This window comes from Hyaena hyaena, unplaced genomic scaffold, assembly GCF_003009895.1.
Source record: "Hyaena hyaena isolate Hyena2069 unplaced genomic scaffold, ASM300989v1 scaffold_598, whole genome shotgun sequence".
Classification (NCBI taxonomy): domain Eukaryota; kingdom Metazoa; phylum Chordata; class Mammalia; order Carnivora; family Hyaenidae; genus Hyaena; species Hyaena hyaena.
The window spans coordinates 1,234,467-1,257,155 of NW_024081233.1; positions in this window are offsets into that span (position 1 = coordinate 1,234,467).

Below are 22,689 nucleotides of genomic sequence, written 5' to 3' on the forward strand. Positions count from 1 at the left end.
ACTTACCATGATGAGCACTGAGTAATGTATAGAATTGTTGAATTGCTACGTTGAACACCTAAAACTGATATAAGACTGCATGTTGACTATACCAGAAGTATAAGAAACAAACAAACAAAACCAAGAGCAAAAAGAAAAAAAGGTAATCCAAGTAACATCTATAGCCACAAATGCTTTTATTAGAGAAAAAGAAAGGGTGAATACAAATAAAGAAACCAACCTGAGGAATTTTTTTTAAAAAATCAATATACTAAAAACAAAGAAAAAGGGAAACTTAACTAGTAAAGATAAAATGAAATAGGAATAAAATAGGAAATGAAGATATTAATAGAGAGGATCAACCTGACCAAAAGAATTCTCCAAATTGAATTGTAAATTTGACCAATTCCAGCAAGATTGATCAAGAAAAAACAGAAAAGGCACATTATGAGGAATAAAATTAAGTCATAATTACAAATTCAGCAGAGACTAACAAAATTTCTTTAAGGTTATAGCTTTTTTTGTCAATAAATTTGAAAATTTAGGGAAAATCAACAAATTCTCTGAGAAGTTAAATTGTCAAAACTTAAGAAAAATAATTAGAAACCTGAATATATCTATATCCATTAAAGGCATTGGTCCATCCGAACTTTTTTCATAAAGGGAACTCCAAGGCCAGACAGTTTTATATGCAAGGTCTATCAAATATTTAATAAGCAACTAATTCCTAAATCAGTTTCCTCCTTTTATGTTTTGTTCAACAAATATTTTTCGGCTGAAGGTATAGGCCTATATGCCTTAGAAAATTTTTGGAACTTTTGCCTATCATATATAAATGGTTATCACATTTAGAATTGATTTTGTTTATGTTGTGATTTGGAATTCAATTTTCTATTTTTCCATATCCACTGTCCTTTCTGCCAAGTGTCAGATTTCAATATATATGTGTGTTTCTGAGCTATTGTTTCATTGATTATATATCTATTTATTAGATACACTAATATCTACTGATAGAATTACCGCAGTTTAATTATCTGGCCTCCTTCCTCATCCCACTTCACCCCTCGCACCTCCCACCACATAATTCTTCAGGAATATCTGAGCATCTGGGCTATTTTTACCTCTGTTTGTATGTATTTTAAAATATACTTTGAAAGTTCCATAAAAAATCCTGTTGGAATTTTGAGTGAAATTTCTTTTAAAAATGTAGGTCAACTTGGTGAGAACTAATATCTTTATAATATTGAACCTTCTTTTTTTTTTTTTTTTTTTTTTACAAATAGTTTATTGTCAAATTGGTTTCCGTATAACACCCAGTGCTCATCCCCACAAGTGCCCTCCTCCATGCCCATCTCCCCCCTCCTCCCCACACAAACATCAGTCCTCAGTTTGTTTCTCAGCATTCAAGAGTCTCTCATGGTTTGGTCTCTCCCTTTCCCCCACCATTTCTCCCCTTCTTCTCCCCCATGGTCCTCCATTAAGTTCCTCCTAATCCTCCTATACGTGCACACATATGATATTTGTCCTTCTCTGCCTGACTTATTTCGCTCAGCATAACACCCTCAAGGTCCATCCATGTTGCTACACATGGCCANTGGCTACACATGGCCAAATTTCATTCTTTCTCATTGCCATGTAATATTCCATGGTATAGATAAACCACATCTTCTTGATCCATTCGTCCGTTGATGGACACTTAGGCTCTTTCCATGTTTTAGCTATTGTGGAGAGTGCTGCTATGAACATTGGGGTACATGTGCTCCTATGCATCAGCATTTCTGTATCCCTTGGGCAAATTCCTAGCAGTGCTATTGCTGGGTCATAGGGGAGTTCTATTGTTATTTTCCTGAGGAAACTCCACACTGTTTTCCAGAGAGGCTGCACCAGTTTGCATTCCCACCAACAGTGTAGGAGGGTGCCCGTTTCTCCACATCCTCGCCAGCATCTAGAGTTCTCTGATTTGCTCATTTTAGCCACATATTGAACCTTCTTATGCTAAAATATGGTATATAGCTTCATTTAGTTCAATCTTTAGGCTTTTTCAATAAAATTGTTACAAATTTCTCCTGAATGGTCTTTATTTATTTTCCTTACTCCTACCCATTATGTTAAGTGTATTTTTTTAAGGTCTGTTGCTGGTGCTAGAAAGGAAGTGGGCTTTTATATTTTGAACTTCATATAGCAGCTTTGTTGAACTCTTACTAATTCTGATATTTGTCTCTATATTTTATGGGTTTTTCTATGATAATCTCAGCCACAAATAACAAAAATTTTGTTCCTGTTTTTACAATTTTTACAATTATTATTCCTGAAATGTTTACTGCAACACTGCATCTACACAGTCATAGTGGATATCATCCTGCTACTCTCTTTAAAGGAAAGGTTTTGTGCTTAGCATTGAATTTGCTGTTGTTTCATGTCTGATGTTTGATATTTTAGATATGCCTTATCAGGTTAAGGAAATTCATGTCTATCTCTAGTTACATAATAGCATTTTATCAAATGATTTTACACCTTTAATATTAAATCTGTTAATGTAGTAAAATAAATTAACTATTTCTCTAATGCTGAACTTTGCTTTTCTGATGTAAATCCAACTTGATCACACATTAGCTTTTTGATGGATTCTTGAATTCAATTGCTAACATTTTAGTTGCTACTTTTGCATCCATGTTCATGAATATACTTAGCCTATAGAGTTTCTTCTCATACTCTCCTGGTTATGTTTTGATATCAAGGCTTTGCTAGAATAGCAACGAGGTTCAGCTGCAAATAACAGAAACCACTCTGATTATTTTAAGGAGAAAAGAGATTAGGTCCTTTTAAATTTGTTAGAAGGAGTGTCAAAACAAGTTTTAGGTTGAGGCTCCAAGATAGGCATCTAGAGAAATCTTGCACATGTGGCCCACCAACTTAATTGTTATCTCTGTTATAATTAAACACACACATACAGGTGTGATGGTTAAATTTTCTGTGTCAACTTGGCTAGGGTTTGGTGACCAGCTGATTGGTCAAGCACTGATCTAGATATTGCTGTGAAGTTGTTTTATAGACATAATTAACATCCATAATCTGCTGACTTTAAGTAAAGGAAGTTACCCTCAGTAACATGGGTGAGACTTGCTCAATCAGTTGAAGGCCTTAAGAGCAGAAACTGAGGTTTTCTAGAGAAGTGTGCCTCAATACTGTAATATGTGCATCCTGCCTGAGCCAGCATCCCAAACCTGCCCTACAGACTTCAGACCCAAGAGGACAATATTGGCTTCTGTCTGAGATTCCAGCCTGCTGTCCTGCTCTACATATTTTGGATTTGTCAGCCCCTTAAAATCACATGAGCCAATTGCTACCAAAAAAAAGATATACATATCTTTATAGATGTATATACATTATGTATAATACATATAAATGTATAATACATTTATGTATAAATGTCTATAAATGCATATTGTGTCACATTATATGCATAATATACACATATTACATGTACGTATGTGTGTATATATATATGTATATATAGGAGTATAAAATGGTACAGCCACCTTGGAAGACAGTTTAGCAGTTTCTTACAAAGCTAAACATACTCTTACCATACAATACTGCAATTGTATTCCTTGGTATTTACCCAAAGAAGTTGAAAACTTATATCCACACAATATCCTGCACACAGATGTTAATAGTAGCTTTATTCATAGTTGCCCAAACTTGGAATCAACCAAGATGTTCTTCAGTAGGCAAATGGATAAAGAATCTGTGGTACATCCAGGCAATGGAATATTATTCAGTGCTAAAAAGAAAGGAGTTATCAAGCCATTAAAAGACATGGACATTGTTGTATTCTTTGGGTAAATACCTAGTAGTACAATAACTGGGTCATTGAGTAGTTCTATTTTTAACATTTTGAGGAACCTCCATCCTGTGCCTCAGTGTTTGTAGCAGCATTATCTACAATAACCAAATTATGGAAACAGCCCAAGTGTCCATCAACTGATGAATGGATAAAAGGATTGGTGTATGTATACAGTGGAATATTACTCATCCGTAAAAAAGAATAAAATCTTGTCATTTGCGATGACATGGATGGAGCTGGAGAGTATAATGCTAAGGGAAATAAGTCAGTTAGAGAAAGACAAATACCATATGATTTTACTTTTATGTGGAATTTAAAAAACAAAACACATGAGCAAAGGGTAAAATAAAAAAAGAGAGAGAGGCAAACCAAGAAACAGACTCTTAACTACAGAGAACAAACTGGTGGTTACCATAAGGGAGGTGGGCAAGGCGATGGGTTAAAAAGGTATTAAGGAATAAGATGTGCACTTGTGATGAGCACCAGGGGTTATACGGAAGGGCTGAGTCACTACATTCTACACATGAAACCAATATTATACTGTGTGTTAACTAACTGGAATTTAAATAAAAAATTAAAAAGAAAAAGAAAATGCAATACAGCTTCCACCAGACTCTCTGTTTTGGGATGCTCACCCTTGAAACATTCATGCAATGTAGGACTCTATGAAATTATTTTATTAATTTTTAATTATAAATATACTTGTTCATTGACCAAAAAAAAAAAAAAGATGTAGAGGAATCTTAAATGCATATTACTAACCAAATGTAGCCCATCTGAAAAGGCTGGATACTGTGTGTTTCAACTATATGACATTCTGGAAAAGTCTTACTATGGAGAGAGTAAAAAGATCAGTGGTTGTAAGAGGTAGGAGTGGAAAGAGATGAATGGGCAGAGCACAGAGGATTTTTAGGGCAATACTCTATATGAAACATACTCTATATGATACCATAATGATGGAATACATACCCTTATATACTTATCCAAACCCACAGAATATACAACACCAAGAGTAAACTCCAATGTCAACTATGGACTTTAAGTGATTATGTGGCCCTCTACCTTCACTGATGGTAACCAATGTGCCACTCTGGAGGCGGTGTAAACAATGGGGAGACCACGCATAGGAGGGAGGGTATATATGGGAAATCTCTATATTTTCTTCTCAATTTTGCTGTGAACTTAGAAGCGCTTTGAAAAAAAATTAAGTCTTTAAAAAAAGAAGTCAGAGACTCACTAATCAGGGCATGAGATTGAATTTCTGTCACAGAAAGAAAAGCCGTCTCTCTTATCAAAATGAAGATATGTGGTGAGAACCAGTTGTATGAACTTGGATAAGACACTTATTCTCTCTAATCCTCAGTTTCCTACAATTTAAAATAAGGATAATTATATCTAAATCACAAGAATTAATTATGTTCAAGCCTCGTGCATTTTTTTTATTAGGAACGTTATAAAGTGAACTGAACTCAATTAAATTAAGGTGAAGTTATTTTCAGCAGATAGAACACCACAGCGTCACCCTAGCTGACATGCTATGTTGTCTCTGTATGTACAAGGTCATGAGGCAAGGCTGCTTGTATTTCCATGGGACATGCTGTGCACAGAGCACCTCTGGTTAGATTCCCTCCATGTCAAGACCAGCCACTGTCAGATGCTTTGCACAACTGCTGCACAATCAGAAAAATCTAGTGCTAAATACCGACTCCCTCAGGGCCTTGTCATCCAGTCAGTAATACTCCCTCCTCCACTGCACAGTGCAATACTGCCCTCCCCACCGCCTCCTCCACAGGGCCAACTGACATCTGGAGAATCTAGACAAAATGAGCCTATTAAGCATATCCAAGACAGAAAGTCTTAGTGACTGTATAAAAACAAAAACAAAAACAAAAACAAAAAAAGGAAAAAACAAACTAAAAGAAAACACATGAGAAACTGGTTTGTGCAACACACACACACACACACACACACACACGCATACAACGTTTAAGCCTTTGGGATTTGGTCACCTTCTCAGCTGCAAAGCCTATTTCTGAATTGAGCACTTTCTCCATTGTTGTTCAGAGGCAGATAGCATGCCTTCTATCCTGCGTAAGCCAAGGGCAATGTCAGCACTCAACAAAAAGAAAGAAAACTGATGATAAAAACGTGAGGTTAACACCCCGTGCAACCTTTTGCCAACTCCTGCTTTTGAAATTCTGTCACATGCTAACCCATATGGTTCCACATACCTTACCAACTAGTGGCTTCTCTCTTGGGAAATGACTCAAGCATACATTTGTCTTTCCGGGGATGGCTGAGTTTTCTAAAAGCCTCTGTCCTCACAAGCCTACATGCTTTTTGTTGAAGGAAAATCTTGTGAAAAGCAGAACATTCAAGAGTCATTAGAAGTTACACTCATAGGCTTTCATACTTACCCACAACCCTCCAAATAGACCTCCCTGTGGTTACTAAATTTTTCCTCTTGCTGAGATTTCCCAGCATGCCCTAGAATTATCAAGTAAAGCCAAATATTAAGAGGAAAATCTTGAAAATCCTTCAGTGCCTGGGGTGGAATCAAATCAGACAGGCTCTCCACTCTGGCACCAGCCAGCTGAGCTACAAACACTGACCCAGCCCATGCTGAGAAGACTCATCATGAGTAGAAACCCATAATGTTGCCAGAATACATTGTAGACTCACAAATGGGGGGAAATGAAGTATATAAAACAGTGGGAAAGTTTGCAGAAATAACAGTTAATATTTATTGCAGGCATTCATCTGTACATGGCAAGGTTGAAATGTGTTTTTTTCCTCAGCATTTCTTTCTACCCTTAAGGCCTAATATTGGATAAAGATTCCGAATTCCTTAATCAGAGCAGCTACACACCATGTCTCAATTTGCAACTAAATGTAGCTGTTGCCAAAGTGAGCACTGGACCCAAAGCACAGCTAAACATTAAAAATGAGGGGAAACACAAAAACATGGAAACCCATATTCCTGGTCAAATGAATTTTATTATGCCAGGTTTTAGTGTCTTCTTTATGGATTCTACTTGGTTGCTCCGATTGCGAAGATTACAAAATAAAAATTAAGTGGCTGTGTAATATCTGACTTGTCAGTTTTTCCACCTGGCGTTTCTTTCTTTTGCAGCATTAACTCTGTCTCAAGGTGAGGATGCATGAAATATGGAAAGCCACCTGTCTCGTTTAGTGAAATGGGGAGGGAAGCGGGCTAGAAGTCAGGGAGGCTGGCTTCTAAGCCCTCACCTGCTACTTTATGCTATGTGTCCTTAACCAAATCCCTAGGACTCCCTGGGCCTTACCTGTATTTAGCCTTTAACAGGAAATGTCATTCTCAGTAAAGAAAACATTATATCTAAGACTGCTGTCTCCGATGAAAGGATCTCTGGGCATGGAAAGGCATGTCTGCCGAAAATCCATGTCTGGATAATCTGAATAACCAGCGTCTATCAGGTAAAAATGGTGTTCTCGGGAAAAGCTGCTAATTCAGCTCACAACTCAACTGCACAGGTGTTTGGGGTTTTTTTTTTGTACTTTTGTATGTAACAGAAGGACTTTTTTGTAGTTTCATGTCATCACACAGAATGCAGGGAAAAGACACGTGGTCGAGAATTAAGATTTAACAAAATAATTTGGCTGCTCCGCCAAGGCCATTCTTAAATGAAGTTCTTTTTGTTGTCGTTGTTTTCTGCCAGCGCGTGTGGATGAGGAACACAGTGTGTCCCGGTGCAGCTGGTGGTACCGCCTGGATCCGCGCAAAGACGTCAGCAGCTTCACCTACCCGTGCTTTTGTACTAGCACTGCAAACGTCAGCACAGTGAAAGAAGCAAAAGTGAAGGTCGTTTTGACCTCACAACCCCGTGGAAGAGTCCCCAAGCACCCACGGATAATACTGTGATGTCCACTGAGCACATGTGTTAATATAAAAACGCCACGGCAGCACAAATGTCTTCAGGACAGAGCAGACAGAAACAGGGAGGCAGGGGCGGGGATCCATTTTTTTAAAACACCAAGTTTCATCACCAGGCCTAATATTCAGACATTTGGCTCTGTAATACAGATACCTTGCATTTTTCCTTGTTGTTAACAACTTTTTAAAGATTTAGAGGATACTAGCTAATGAATGCACATTACTGTATATATTAGTTTCCAAGGGCTCATATAACAAATCACCACTTCCAGTAATTTCAAAATGACAGAATTTTATTCTCTCATGGTTCTACAGATTAGACACCTGAAATCAAGGTGGTGGCAGGGCCATATACCTTCTGGAAACTCTATGGAAGAATTTCTCCTTGTCTCTTCCTAACTTCTGGTAGCTCCTGGGTGGTGCTTGGCCTATTGCTACATCACTCTAATCTCTGCCTGCTTCCATCTACACATCATGCTCTCTCTGTGGATCTGTCTGTGTAACTTCTCCTCTGACAAAAATCGCCCATCATTAGATTTAGGGCCCACCCTAGTCCAGTAGGACCTCATCGAAACTCGGTCACATCTGCAAAGTTCCTATTTTCAAATAACATCACATTCATAAGTACTGGAGTTAGGACTGGACATATCTTTTGGGGTTTGGGGGGCCCAAGGGTTTGAATTGCTATTAATTATCATCATCATGTAGTGTAATGGGTTTGTGTCCCTTAAACCCACTATACTGCATGATCACAATGAATTAACTGCAATTGATGCTTCTCATGGCAACATGGATGAATCAAGCTTTTGAGCTTCAAACAGTTAGAAATACTGGGCAAGAAATTTTTTGAAATAGTTTAACTGAGGTATAATTGATATGCATTAAACCACACATATTCACAGTGTACAAATTTAGTAAGCTTTGACGTATGTATATTCCCATGAAATGATAACCACAGTCAAGATCATATACATATCCATCACCCTCAAAGGTTCCCATGTGCTCCTCTATAATCCTTTCTTCCCTCTCCACCCCCACCTCATGTCCCCAGGCAACCATGATCTGCTTTTTGTCACTATCATTAGTTTCTATTTTATAGAGTTTTATATAACAGAATCATGAAGCATGTGCTTTTTTTTGGTATGGCTTCTCTCACTCCACATAATTATTTGTGATTCATCCATGTTGCCACATGTATCAGTGATTCTTTCCTATTAATTGCTAATGTTCCATTATATGCATGCAACACAATTTGTTTATCTATTGGCCTAATAGTAGAAAGTTGGGTCGCTTCTTCATTTGACTATTATAAATAATGCTAAGAAAAAGAGTTTTAAATATTCAAAATACAAGTAATCTCCTTTTACAATATGCTATATATTTTATTTATTTATGAATCCAACAACGTTTTCATTGCTATAAATAAAACTAAGCTTTGTGGCTTCCAAGACAGCTGGACTCCACTGGTGTGGACTATACCTTGTAAAGGTATAGCCTTGTAAAGAAAGATGCATGATAAATCAAGAGTTGAAAAAAGATCATTTTCTACTTAGTACTCCTACTCTTAGGAACTTAGCCTAGGGGTGCCTTTTGTGGCTCAGTTGTTTAAGCATCCGACTTTGGCTCAGGTCATGATCTCGCAGTTTGTGAGTTCGAGCCCTACGACAGGCTCTGTACTGACAGCTCAGAGCCTGGAGCCTCCTTTAGATTCTGTGTCTTCCTCTCTCTCTGGCCCTCCTATGCTCATGCTCTGTCTCTCAATAATAAATAAAAACATTAAAAAATTAAAAAAAAAAACCCAGCAACCTTTAAAAAAAAGAACTTAGCCTATGGGTGCCTGAGTGGCTCAGCAGGTTACGCATCCAACTATTGATTTTGGTTCAAGCATGATCTCACAGTTCGTGAGTTCAAGCCCTGTGTCAGGCTCCACCCTGAAAGCACAGAGCCTACTTGAGATTCCCCCCGACCCCATCCCCTCAAAATAAATAAAGTTAAAAATAAAGAATCAATTAACAAAAAGAAGAAAAGGTAAGCTGATAAAGATATGTTCTTCAGACCTCTATAGAATAGTAAAACTACAGAAATGACCTAAACATATAATGAGGAAATACTGGACAACATGAGAGTGTGCTTCAAATATAATATCTGTTCAAAAAAAGCATAATATAAAATTAAACCTATATTATGACTGTAACCATATAAAATTCATATGTGTTTGTGGATGAGGGAACTCAAAAATTATTAATGTGTTATAGTTCCATAATGGTGAATACTTCTTCACTCTCTATATTTTTGTCATAAAACTTACATGATAATAAACAGTTGGGTGCTCTTAAATCACTAAACCCATAAGCTTCTCCTTGCTGATATGCAAGGCTTTGTGTACCCATCTGACCCATTCTCTGTCATCAGCAAGACAGAGATAAAGCAGGATGTTGTCAGAGGCCCGACATCTGTATTGCTACATGCAAATAGAACCAGGAGGCTGGTACTAGAAAGTCTTCTCTACTCTGGGAGAAGTCTACTCCACTCTTCTTTCAACTGATAATTATGTACATATAAGTGAAAAAGAAAATATCAAGTGTTGGTGAGGTCTCACACATCTGCTGGCGGCTGTGTGATTTGGTACGACTACTTTGGAAAACTATGTGGCGTTATCTAATAAAGAACATACTGCATATGCCATGACCAAAAATCCCCCTTCTAGGTAGAAATCCACACAGAATCCCATATGACAATGAGAATGAACAATCCACAATTACATACATTCAAACGGCTGAATGCCACACATGTTGACAGAAATAAGCCAGATGCAAAAGCTTTATATAAGCTTATTTACATAAATAAGCCAGACACAATTCCATTTAAGTAAGTGCAAAGCCAGGCAAAACTAATCTATGCTTTTAGGGTACAGGATAATAGTTGTCCTTGAAGGTGGGAGGGAAAATACCGAAAGGAGCATAGAGGCTTCTGGGGGGCTTATGATGTGCTACATATTGATCCAAATGCTGGTTATATGAGTGTGTTCAGTGTGTAGAAATTCATCAAGCTGTACCCTTATATGTACTTTTCTGTAATGTATATTATACTATAATAAAAGTTTTTCTGTAGAGTCAATAAGTATTATCAAAAGCTTTAAGAGTGTTACCAGGAGCTTTCTTTTTTATGTAGATATTGAAAGGAGGGCCAGTTGGCAGAGTTAGGGGAGTGTTGTGAATTTACAATGAACTAGAAAATCAGGGTTATATAGCACAGTGCATCTGGGGAACTCTGTAACCAGCCAGGAATGGTTATTGCTAGTCACAGAGCTGAAAGTTCTCAATAAATTTTGTTTCCTCCACTGCACACTGTCTGATGATTGGCAAAGAAATAAAATATAGAATCAAGGAGGCCAGAATGTCCTCTGTGAGAATAAAATGCATTGCCAATATGGCACACAGCTGCACCTCCATCCAAAGTTGTATGGAGCTGGTGAGAGGTCCAAGATGCTATATGGCTGGGAGAGCTAGTGTACGCCTGTCTGCCAGAGGCACCATTTGAAAAAGCAAACACAAAACATGCTTTCACTAAGATACCCAAGGGAAGGAAGGAAAACTCTTCTCCAACCACGAGAGGAAAGGAGGGAAGGGTATCAGCTTCTCATCTGGTTAAAGATCAGCTCCAGGAAGCACAGGAGAAAATGTCTGTACACCTGAAGAAGGGTTATTTTCCTTTAGTCCTCAAAAAATTGGGTTCTTGGAAGTTTATATAGGAGAAATAAAGCTGACTGCACCTGAAACAATTGATCGATTTCAGCCTCACTTAAAATGGGTCCACCCATGTTCTTTTCCTAACGTGATGCAGCAGGCAGGATGCAACACCAGCTCTTCAGTGTTCTTGCTAAAACACACACACACACACGGAACCTGAATCTAGTCAATCCTTTATATTCAAGTATCTAAAGTAAACATGGGATAGAAAAAGAAACATGGGGTGTTAAATCACATTATAAGGATATGGTAAGCCAAATCTAGAAGATGGGAAATTCTACAAGGATATCAGCCTGGTGTCCTCAATAATAGAGGCATTAAAGGAGGAGGATAAGGGAAAACTTGTAAATTTAAAAGAGATTTATAAGCCATATCATGAAAATGCAATGTTTAGCATTTAAATCCTCAAACAAACTGACCATAAAAAAGAGAGACATTTTTGAGGAACTCAGAGGAATTTAACCATAAAGAATGATTACAAATTTGGTTTTAAGTGATAATGGTTATTATGATTATGATTTTTTAAACATCTCCATTAGTGATTCATATTAAAGTATTTATCTGATAAAAATAACATAAAGTCTAGGTCTCCCTAAAAATATTCCAACAAAAACTGAAAATATTTTGAAGTCAGATGGAATATATAAAATAAAATAAAGCACCAATAATTGTTGAAGCCAGGTGATGGGTAGTGGGATTCATCATATTATTTTCTCCATCTTTTATTATTTAGAAATAATAAAAGGATAAATTAGAGCTCTGAAAGTTGACCTAGAGCAGTTTTCATGCTTTCTTGTTGAGTGAAAAGAGCAATATGAAGTAAAGTACATATAACAATTATAATAAAGAGACTATTTCGAGGTTATTTACGAAACAATGACCTGTTTTTGTAAAACACACACACATATATTTTTTTACATATATATGTGTGCTATATAAATACAAACATAAACAAATACATATATAAACACATATATGTATATATAAACACATGTATGTATATGTGTAACTATAAACACACATATATGTATGCTTACATATGACTTTAAGAGTACTGAGAATTATTTGGGAGGGCACAAGCTAGATTATAAACATGGACTAGCTGGGTGTAGAGGCTGATATGGGTTGGGAAAGTGTAGGAAAGGCCAGATAAAAATATTTCAGCTAAAAAAAGGCCTTACACTATGACCCAATGTATAGATTGATATGAAATGATAGAAATGGGACACCTGGGTGGCTCAATCGGTTGAGTGTCCGACTTTGGCTCAGGTCATGATCTCACGGTTTGTGGGTTTGAGCCCCGCATCAGGTTCTGTGCTGACAGCTAGCTCAGAATCCGGAGCCTGTTTCGGATTCTGTGTCTCCCTCTCTCTCTGACCCTCCCCTGCTCATACTGTCCCTCTCTCTCTCTCAGAAATAAATAAAACATTTTAAAAAATTAAAAAAAAGAAAAGAAATGAAACAGCACGATCTGCTTACATTTCTGAAGCTGTTGTCCTAGCCCTGAGACCTGATGGCCGCCATAGAACTCTGAAAGTCTACATGTCAGCTGGGCACGAACAAACCAGGTGCTCCCGTAGCAGCGTGCAGTGAACTGAAGTGAAACAAATAGAAGTGCGTGTGTGGTCGGGTGTTTGGGATGGGGGCTGACTGGAAATCAATACTTCAGAAATCCACGAAACATTCACCACTGTGACATAGTCACAGATGGCAAGGAACCAAAATGAAATGTCCGCTGAGCACACAGGAGAGAACGAATATCTTTTTCAAAGCCCAAGTGGCAGTCAGAACGTGCACCAGCGCCAGGAAGCTGTGGGGCAGAGGGAAAGCTCTGACCAAGGGATCAGAGGTCTCTTGTTGACACCTTACCTTGGTTCATACACATACCAACTGCATGACCTTGGAAAAGAAACTTGAGCTCTTGGTCTCAATTTCTACACATGGAGAATACAAACAACATCTCACCTGTGATGATCTCTTGAGATAAAGTACATCTACTTCACTTTAACAAGTGCTGTACATTTGAAAGGGCTAATGACACACATATGTGCACACCTCACCGCTCACATAAACATCGTCATATAGAAATACACACCATTCAGGGACACCTGGGTGCCTCAGTCGGTTTGTGTCCAACTTCAGGTCAGGTCATGATCTCACAATTTGTGGGTTTGAGCCCCGCGTCGGGCTCTGTGCTGACAGCTCAGAGCCTGGAGCCTGCTTCGCATTCTGTGTCTCCCTCTCTCTCTGCTCCTCCCCCACTCATGCTCTGTCTGTGTTTCAGAAATAAACATTAAAAAAATACATACCATTCACATATAGCAGTGCTGTGTATACATAAGTGTGACAACAACATAACTGTTCTCCCAACTGACAGATGGGAAAACCAAGGCTTAAAGGCCTTAAAAAGCTAAAGGTCATATAGTAACCCATTATGATGCTATTGGGATCTAGCAGATATATGTATTTAAGTGGTCTCATTCATAGCTTTTAAGTATTATTTCTGACCTGGAAAAGGATTTGTAATCCTTAACCTGAAAAACTTCTAAAACCAGCTGCTGTCAACTAAATTATGTCCACCCTCCAAATTCCTATGTCAAAGCCTTAACCTGCAGTGTGATGGTATTTGGAGATAGAGCCTCTGGGAGGTGACTGGGTTTAGATGAGGCTCTGAGGAGGGGGCCCTCATAATAAGACCAGTGTCTTTATAAGAAGGACACCAGTGAGCTTACTCATTTACTCCCTGCTATGTTGAGGACACAATGAGAAAGCAGCCATCTGCAAGCCAGAAAGAAAGCCCTCACCGGAAATGGAACCCAGGCAAACTTTGGTCTTGGACTTGCCAGACTCCAAAACTGTGAGAAAATAGAGGTCTGTTGTTTAAGCCACCTAGTCTATGGTACCTTAGTTATGGCACCCAAGAAGTCTAAGACACCAGGCCAGCAACCTCTAATCCAGGCTTTCACAATATTCTGAACTTCCCCTATCACAACACTGGTCACCTTGCGTTGTCAGGGCAAGTTCCAGCTGTGTGGCCTTGGGCAAGTTACTTAACGCTTTCCTGTGCCTCTGTTTCCTCTTCCATACAATGGGGATAATAATGGAACCTAGCTCATAGGTCTTGCCACATGGTACTGTCATGACTAAGTGATGTAATACATGAACTCACCCAGGACAGGATCTGGCAAATAGTAAACATGTAATAAGTAGGAGAAGCTATTGTTGTTACCATTGTTTTTGGTGTTACCTGTCTACTTGGCTAAATTATAAACTCCATAAGGGCCTAGAAACTTTGATTATCTTGCTCACAACCTGTCACCTGAAGAATAAACACAGTAACTCAGCACATAAATGAATATCTGCTAAGTGAACAACTAAATGATGAGAAAGGAGAGAATGATTCAGCGCGAGGGAAACTGTTTTCAGGAAGTACACACTGCATCTATAAATAGAAACAAAAGCTATTTTCTCAGAGATTTTAAGCTGATATTTATAAGTTGCAATTTAATTGATTCAACACACTGCCAAAAAGATGAGGAAAGAGCAGTATAATATTCTTGCGCATAATAAAATAACCACCATAGACGGGTTGGGGGTGTGCTCCATCCTGAAGCCCATTTTAAAGCCGCTTGAACAACCACCGTGCGGGTTTGGGTTTTTCATTTAATTTTAATAAAATATTTTACTGGAGGAAGTTTGGGGTATAATAGCAATGAAGTGTGTCTACTGCTTTAGGTGACTTTTCATTTCATTCCTGGACACCTGAGGAGATGAATATACTAATCTTAATGCCTGGGAGTTGGGGTTGCTGGTTATCCAAAAGCAAAATGTCATGTACAAAAACTTATTTTTTATTGTTTAATATCCAACTGTCTGGACAGCAAATCAGAATGACAAAAACAATAGCTATTTCAGGACAGGGCACCACATGTATTATAGAAAATGCATTTCATTTGGAACTAACTTTATTCCTATTCTTGATGAAAGATCAATGAAAATGTGAACTTTAAAATATTCCTCATTGCTTCCTGAACATGGGTGATTATGAGCCTTTAATTTTGTTTTGACTGAAATCATAAAGCAAAGCACGGATATATTGCAGAGCGGTAACCACACCATCTGCATAAACAATCCATATCTCTTGGCAAACCTTTTATAGCCTAAATAAGTCTAGAAGACAATGAGAGCAGTAAGTAACTTAGATTTAAAAGCGAGACGGTGATCTGTAGCTCGAGGAAATCGGAACAGGCAGAGAGACTATTCATTCTATTACCAGGACTATGGTAGACAACTCTTCAACCTTATCACATATCTCAAAACAGAAGAGCATTATTCCTACCTTGGACTAAATTGTCTGAATATTGTCCCTTTCCTCTAAAGTACAAATAAGTTGCTCAAATGCATAAACTTAGTCCAAAATAAGGAGGGAAGAAAATGCTCTTCTGGTCCATTCTCAGCAGCCTTTCGGTATACTGCCAAGATAAAGCTGCCCAGAGATTTCAACATAACTGTGTTTTGGACAATAGCCATGTGTCATCTCTGTCAGACTCTCCCCTCACCAATTCTTATGAAAAAGGGTGAAAGAACATATTCATAAAATCCTTATGTACATTTGTTTGAGGAGGTTAAGTCGTGTTGGAAGGGGAGTCCAGAAAGTTTCTTTCTCCCACTCTGAAAATCTATAGTGGCCATCATTGGTGGTTCCATGCATCAAACTTCTGAGTCAAGCTAATTTAGACAAAGTTTTGACTATGCTGTTTACTTTCTTTATCAAAAGACCCTCCCTCATTTTGCATATATTGGTTCAATGGTATAACCTTGTAGTTTTGACCAGACCACCTTCTCTTTTCTGAGGACACTTCACTCTTACCCTGGGTACCACCATTTAGTCATATGGCTTTAAATATTGTCTATATGCTGATGTTACCCAAATGCTTATCTCCATCTCTGACTTCTGTTTGAGTTCCAGACTTTTATATCTAACTTCCCACTTGGTTTATCCATTAGGATGAAGACTAGGAATCACAAGTATAAGGAACCACAAACACAAAAACAGAACTCTTGATTTCTCTTTAACATTATTTCTCTTCCAGAAGTCTGCTCACTTGCTCAAGCCCCAGATCTAGGATTCATCCTTGATTATTGCTTTCCTTCTCCATCAGCAATCCCTGACATCTGGCCTCCAGAATAAACAGCAAACAAGTAAAAAACATAAATATGAATTAACAAAGTGATAAGTTTCATGAAGACTATGAAACAGGTTGATATGAGAGGAAGGAGTGAGGTCCTACTTTTGAAAGGCAGCAAGGAAAACCTTTTGAGGAAGGTGGAAATTCTGCTATCTGGATGTCCAGGTGGAGGTGTCCGTGCATAGATCTAGGGACCAGCCGTTCCAGGTGGAAGGAACAATGACACTAAGGCAAGAAAGAAGGCTGCTTTGACCAAGAGGAGTCTGGGGAAGGGAAAGGGAGGAGTACTATGAGCTCTGTTTGCAAAGGAAACTAGAATCAACTCATATGGGATATTTTAAGCCAAAATCAGGAGTCTGGAGCTTGTTTATCTGAATGCAATAGCAAGTCACCAGCCGACTTTAATCTGGAGAGCGACAAGATTTATCTCATTTTTAAAAGATCACCCAAGAAATTGAATTATTCTTTTAAAAAAGTACAATTCAGAGAAAAGATGCAGCAGTGATACAAAATTAATGGATTCTCTGAGTGTAATTTGAAGTTTAGATAAAAAAGGATTTTAACCCAAGTACCGTAAAGGATATTCTTTTTTTTTTTTTTTTTAAATTTTTTAATGTTTTATTTATTTCTAGGAGAGAGAGAGAGAGAGAGACAGTGTGAGCAGGGGAGGGTCAGAGAGAGAGGGAGTCACAGACTGAAACAGGCTCCAGGCTCTGAGCTGGCAGTCAGCACAGAGCCCGACGCGGGGCTCGAACCCACGAACCGCGAGATCATGACCCAAGCGAAAGTCGGACGCTTAACCGACTAAGCCACCCAGGCGCCCCCCGTAAAGGATATTCTTATAGAACTCATGGTATCTATGGGAATAATATTGAAGAGTATACAGTCAAGTTTCCAACCATCCTTTGGAAATGACGGGGATATGTTGATGGAATGTTGGTAAAGGTACAGTGCCTTGAATTTTCTTCGCCATGTTGTAACAGTGACCCACATGTATTGCTCCAAGTGATTAGAAGATAGTGTAACATTTTTTAAATACCATGGCCCTATGTGTGATCTAATTGTTCTGGTTTGCATCAAGACAATGTGATTTACAAAGTTTCTGCTGTACAAAACTAATTACAAATATTTCAAAAGGACTTCACATTAATATAGGATTTCCTGTCACAAAAAAAAAAAAAAAAAGATCACCCAAGATCCTTGGGCAACATGAACTGAATTCATTTGCTTCCTTCCACCACCATTGCTACCACACACAGATACTATAGGTCCTGTTGAAAACACAGGAATACTAAAGGCATAGAGCAATAGTATAGAATACATAATCAACTTAGATGAAGAAAGGAAGTGGGGAGAGAAGGAAAGAAGAGAACAAGGAGGAGAGGGAAACCAAGAAAAAAGAACCCTAAACCAGACTGATAATTTTGACAACTGATGAAAGACGAGCCCACAGGAGCAAGGGTCTGCACAGTCTGCCAGGAAGCTAAAGGCAGAGGCTTCACCTTGCAGTGTGTGAGAGGCAGTGTGAGGCAGAAAGCTGAAAAAATAAGAATCCTGCATAGAGTGAAGTTCTAGAAAGGACTACCTTTTCTTCAGAAAGAGGCTTAGAAAAACTCCACCCATCAGATCAGTAAAGGGAAAGAAAGCTTAAATATTGCTGGGAATCTAAGTAGAAAACAAATAAAATCTTCCATGAAATTAAAACCCCACATCAGATATGATGTTAGAAGTTATAATGCCCAAAGAATATAATACATGCAGACCAAGAGAATATTATAAACATTGCTCTAGTACGAGGGACCCCCTGAAGTCGCAGGAAAAATAAGTGCAAAATTGAGCCATAAGGGAGTACATCCCTTCCTTGGGAAAACAAACTCAGTTTAACAGGAGTTTGCAATAAAAAAATGACAAAACACATGAGACATGAAATGACTTGAAGGAGAATAGTAGCCACAATCATTAGTAGATTTAACAGCACGTCTTTTTTTTTTTAATGCCTATTCAGATCCTTTGCCCATTTTTATAACTGGTTTTGTCTTTTTCACTAGAGTTGTAGGAGTTCCTTATATATTTTGGATATTAACCCCTTATCATGTATATGATTTGTAAATATTTTCTTCCACTTCGTGGGTTGCCTTTTTACTCATTGGTGGTTTCCTTTGCTTTTTTATGTAGTTCCACTTGTCTGTTTTTCCTTTTGTTGCCATATCTAAGAAATCATTGGCAGGACCAATGTTACAAAGATTTCCCCTATGTTTTCTCCCAGGAGTTTTACAGTTTCTCAAAAAACAAAACAACAAAAAATAACGAGCACGGGTGTGGATGTGGAGAAACTGGAAGCCCTACGCGCTGTTAGAGCGAATATAAAAAATAGTGCAGCCGCTACAGAAAACAGTATGCAGAGTCCTCAAAATATTAAAAAATAGAGCTCTTGTATGACCCCGTGATCCTAGTTCAGGGTATTTATCGAAAAGAATTGAGATCAGGTCTTGACGAGGTATTCATAGCAGCACTATTCACGACATACAAGAAGTGGAAACAACCTTAGTGTCCATGAACAGATGAATGGGTAAAGAAAATGCGGTATATACAGACAAGACAATGGAGTATTGTTCACGCTACAACATGGATCAACTTTGTCACTGAAGACATAATGATCTCATAGTGTGAGATAAGCCTGGCACAGAGGGACAAATACTACATGATTCCATTTAGACTTTTGACTACTATCAAAAGTAGTCAAACTCATGGAAGCAGAGTAGAACGGTGCTTGCCAGGAGCTGGGGGGGAGGGAGAAATAAGGAGCTACTGTTCAATGGCTATAGAGTTTCAATCACGCAAGATGAAAAAGCTCTTGGACAGAACTTGTTCTGTACAACACTGTGCAAACAGCTGACAATATAATGCTATGCGCTTAAAAATTTGCTAAGAGTGTAGAATTCATGGTATGTATTTTTTAACCAGAGTAAAAGGTGTTAGGGACAAGTCTACATTTTAATAAGCTGTTGTAGTTCAAAAAAATTGTTTATTGCAATTTAAAAACTCAATGAATAGGTTATAGTAGATGAGAAGCAGCTCAAGAGAAAACTAGTAAACTCCAAATATATTTGAGGAGATTATACAAAATGCAGCACAAATACAAAGGAATATAAAATATGAAGGAGGGATTAAGAAACATGTAGAACCGAAGGAAAGGCTGGACATATACCCAGTAGGATAACAAGAGAGAACAGTGAAGAAGCAGTATTTTGGTCTCCTCACAGAACTCTCTTCTCCCGGACATAAAGTGTGCTCCGAGGGGGAACACACGTGTGTCCAGCAATTCCAAATAGAGCATTTCCCTCACACAGATATGTGAGGTTGGAAGATATCTTTTCAGCGGGGTGCAAGACGCAATGTCAAGAGAAGGTATTATGCTTTGGGTGGGGGGACAGAATGTGCACCACAGGATGGAAATCTGTAACTCCTTAGCTTTTTTATCCACAGCTATTCTTTCTTTACACAAGCTATGCTCAGGGGTAGAAAACCCTGAAAACAAAAGCACACACTTAAGAGCACCCACTGTGAACCTGACACTTGCCTAAGCCATGGGGATAGCCTGAATAAGACCTGATCCATTCAGGGAGAACCAGAATCTCAGGGGCTGAGAGGGGGTGGGATCCATGCCTCCTGATGTCTAGTCCAAAACTCTTTCCGCTCTGTCTTCCTCCCTCATGGTTCCACAACACTGTGTGTCAGCCATGACAATGATTGAGAGCTAACTAAAGGTATTTTAACCTCCTCTCGACCCTGCTTTGAGTTCACAATGAAACGAAATGCGCCAGCTGCCCTCTGGTATCCAGCGTGGCTCTCGCTGCGTTCTTTTGGCAGAAGCATCTCATTTGGAGTGGCTTGGGGTCCCTGGGCTCTTTGAAAGGATTGGTGGGGATGAGTGTCTATGTTTTACGGCTGCTGTGAAAAAAAGGCTCTGCTCACGGCCTAAGGGAGAGCAAGGCCACGTGCAGAGTGGGGGCCGACAGAGCAGGCACTGGGCACGCGGGCACCTGCAGCCACGCAGCCCTGGCCAGTGGCGGCTTCTACTGAGTGATCAGGCCAGGGAAGTGGACAAAACATTCAGAAAGGGGGCTGCTGAGAATGGAAGAAACTGCTGCAAAATAAAAAAGCATCGTCACGCTCTCAACAAATGGATGAAATAATCTACTTAAATCCTTTTGCTTTTAAGTGAAACACAAGTACAAATTCTAGCAAATCAGCTCAAAAGATCTCTGAACAGGCAGCTTACCTTTCAAGGCTGTTAAAATGTAAGTCATCCTTTCTCCTAGAAATCATGCCTTGAACTCTGCCTGCTACAGGCAGGGTGGCTGCCTCCTGATTTGCTCAGGGAGAGCCTGCGTGTGTAGCTGCTGTCTCAGGTGTGACCTCTTTTCAGCATTTGTTCAGGATTTCTTAAGCAATAGTGGTGGTGGTAGCAGCAGCAATAGTAGCAGTGGCATAAGTTAGCTGAGACGGGCTCAGTGCCCTTCCAGTGGGGAAGCCGGGGGGGGGGGGTGCCTCTCAGAGCCCCCATCAGGATCACTCCTGCAGCTTCCAGGAAGGCTTCTGGAGAAAGCCCCAGCCATCAGCCCTCCTCAGAATTGCTTCAAATGAAATGTGTCATCTCAACACGGCCACGTCCTCTTCCCAGGGCACCCACGTTCAATGACTTGTTTATGGAGAGGTGTAAAGGCCTGGCCCAGCTTCGGAGCTCCCCACGGGGCTGGCTTGTGTTGAGGCCCCCTCCCAGACCAGCTTCTCCTTCTGCCCAAGCCGCCTCCCCTCGTTCCCCTCCCAGAGTGGGTGGTCCCAAGAAGATGCCCTAACAAACTACTGCACACTAACCTCTATCTCAGAGTTGGCTTTCCAAGCAGCTCACGGCTCTGACCGGTGCCATTTGGTGCTTTCAACTTTCTACACTGGACGTGGCTGGTGGTACATGGGACACTTCTGTCGTGAACTGAGTTCTTACTCTGGTTAGATCAGAGGATGCCCAGAGGTAACCTATCTCATTTTTTTTCAATCTTGTCTAGACACGATGTATGGGAGATGATCTGACGTCTAGATGCCTCTTCAAGGTGAAACTCGCTGCCCAGGTGTGGGCAGGACCAGTGAACCCATGGCCTCTGGCAGCCTTTTCAGGGTCAGCCTCAGCTGCAGAGAGTGGCCCCATCATGCACCTTCCAGGACAGCCCACACCTGGTGATTGAGTTAGATGTGGGTGTGCAAGTGCAGCTATTTGGCCCAGTGTGAACACCTCACTTAACAAAGAAAGTGACAGAACACTAGCACCTGGGAAGAGCTCTCATCCATCTGGGATAATGAGGAAAGAAGATTTGGTGCTGCTGCCTCTGCTGGCTTACTGTGAGAGATGCCCGAAGTCAGCAGGCCACCATTCTGGGCAGTCAGTGGAAACTCAGGGAAATCTTGTCTAGATGTATATGAAATATGAGTAACAGGCACTGAGAAGTCCTAGCACCTAGCAATATAGAAACAAATGTAAATGCTCTTGCTCTAGTGGTTTTAACATTAACAGGACGGACATACTATGAATTTACAACTATTAAATTTTGTAGTTATTTGGTAACACCAAATTGGCAGTAGTAAAATTGGCAACAATGTTTTGGCATTAATGGGCTCAAAAAATGAAAGGGGCTATTTCATGGAAAACCAAATGCTCTATTCATGAGAAAGTCCATGACAAACCTATAAATTCCAAAAATGTTGAGCGACACTTACCCTCTACTACAGGAGCCATATGCTATCACTGATCCTACAAAAACCAGAAGATGCAAATGGACTCAAGTGTCAGTACCAGCTCCCAAAGACTGTGCTAGAACACAATGGCCTGACGCACAGCTGTGGAAAATATGCAGAAAAGCAAAACTTTCATTTAGATCAAATAACTGCGGCTCTAACTTAATTTTCTTCTAGTAACTATTACTTATTAACTTATTAATGTCTACATATTCTATTTAT